A 2,313-nucleotide genomic window follows, 5' to 3' on the forward strand; every position below is an offset into this window, starting at 1 on the left:
CATTTACGCACGGGTGTACTGCAAAGCCATTTCTCTCTCTCTCGCTCACTCTCTCTCTCTCTCTACCTATCCGCAAATGACTTTTCTCTCTCTCTCTCTCTTCCTTTTTTTTCTTCAGTGTGCACTCCCACCTCTCTCTCTTTTACGTTTTGAACCTATCTCTTAACCTCACAGCCGTAAATGTTGGGATGGATGCCTGTTTTAATTGTCTTTATTTCACCCCAAGAACCAAGCTTTTGTCAGGTTGGACAAAAGATTCAATTATTATAATGATCATGATCAATTCATTTTTTCAGATTCCACAGGTCAATTCTTCCATAACCACATGTGGATGCACTTATGTGAGTATTTCATGTGAAAAGTATGGAGGAATTCACGACTGATGGATGGATGCATTGATGGACGTAAATAAAGATGTTTCATCCCCACTATAAAATGTTGGTGTTTAATCGCTCCAGTCTTTGGCGTATTGCTTCTATTTCACAGCTATTTGCTTATACTCCTGAACATATTAATTTCCCGCCAACCTGTAAACAGAAAGCCATTGTACCATTGGTAAAAAAAAAAACCTTAATAGAAACGATTGCAAGGATGCTGCTGGAGACGAATGATGTGGTGATGCTGAGCCCAGAAGTTTCCCCATGGGCACAGTCAAGCATATCTCATGTTATCTAATCTCAAAGCGACCTGCATGCGGTTGTTTGTATAATCTGTTCTGCAGCTCTGCTCCTGTTTCCCACATTACATTCAACACAAGCTGTTTTTTTAAAAATCCTTTTGCAATCTTTAAAAGCTCCACAATAATAATAATAATAATACATTTCATTTGGAGGCGCCTTTCAAGTCAGCCAAGGTCACCTTACAATAAAATAATACAGAATAAAAGATAAATGCATGGAAGATAGTATAGCAACATTAAAACAAGTACAACATTCACACAAGACAATCTTGATTAATCAAAACGAAACTTAAAAAAGAAAAATGTTTTAATTGACTCTAAAATACATGAAAAGTGGTGAAATGTTAACACTATAATGTCCCACAGGTGGATCTCTGTCGTGCTTCAAACCTCTAGAAGTCATTCTAGCACAATTGGTTATAAAAGACCCAAATTTGTCTCCAAACACGAATCCTGAGATACTTTTCCTGAAGGCGAAGACATTTATACCCTTGCGTGCCCTGTGGCTGCCTCAGATTTCATTCTCCACCACTTCTTTGTACTTCTTTGTTCATAGATTGCAGGTAAAGTTGGCAGTTTGTAGCTTATTTATCATTCAGTGGGTTCTGAAACTTATGTAGTAGCGAGAAGTATTAGTCAGGAACCAGCGCCATCTACAGGCCGTGAAGCTCAAGTGCAGAGACGTTTGAAGCATTTTAAGGGGCGATCATTCTAAAATGCTCATCATACTCCTTTGACTGATTGACAGGTCGTGCACTTTGTTGGAACACCTTGATTGATGAAGCAAGATGAGTTGATGGTTGTCGAGCTTCATTGAATAAGTCTTGGTTTGTGTGAAATGGTTGCTCTCTTGCAAAGACTCCTCCAGCCGAAACAAACCTACCTATCCGCAAATGCCTTTTTTGATTCACAAATTTAAACAAATAGTATTGATACAAGTACAACATATTGTGCAGTCTATGCTTAACACCAGCAGATGGCAGTGCACGGTTAGTGAAAGCTTCGGCATCGCTAGAGTGATGCAATGCATTGAATCCTCAATGAAGAGCAAAGTGTTGTTAATTTTTCTATTTTGCAGTTTTTTTTCTGTATAATTTCACCAAATATATATAAAAAAAATTCAAGTTCAAACGTTATCATCTTCCTTTTATAATAATAATGAGAATAATAATAAAACCTATTTGCTGAATTCAAACATTTCAGGACTATTATATATCTTTAAATTACAATAAAATTTGATGAATATTCAAAAATAATAAAACAGCTAGAACATTCTGGGAGAAAAGGTAATTTTTTTTAAACACATCTTTTTGACAGCCTCATGTGTTCTTCATTGAAACACATCACCACAGAAGAAGAAGCCATGGAAAGCTGCATGACAGTCAATTGAACCAGCCATTGGCTACACATCTGGCGCGCGTCCCCCGCCTCTCTCATCACTTCCACCGCTCGCTCCCGCTGCGGATGCGCGCGACGGGACGTTCTCGCGCCGCGCCACGCGCTCCCTGCATCCCAATCCGTCGCGGAAACGGGTTGAAGAGGAACCACGATCCCGACCATGGGAGGATGTAAACGCGTTCCATTGCATTTATTTTAACGAAAGTCAAAGCGTCGCGTTTGGGTTCACTCCCCCC

The sequence above is a fragment of the Pseudoliparis swirei genome, chromosome 14, assembly GCF_029220125.1.
Source record: "Pseudoliparis swirei isolate HS2019 ecotype Mariana Trench chromosome 14, NWPU_hadal_v1, whole genome shotgun sequence".
In the NCBI taxonomy this organism is placed as follows: Eukaryota; Metazoa; Chordata; class Actinopteri; order Perciformes; family Liparidae; genus Pseudoliparis; species Pseudoliparis swirei.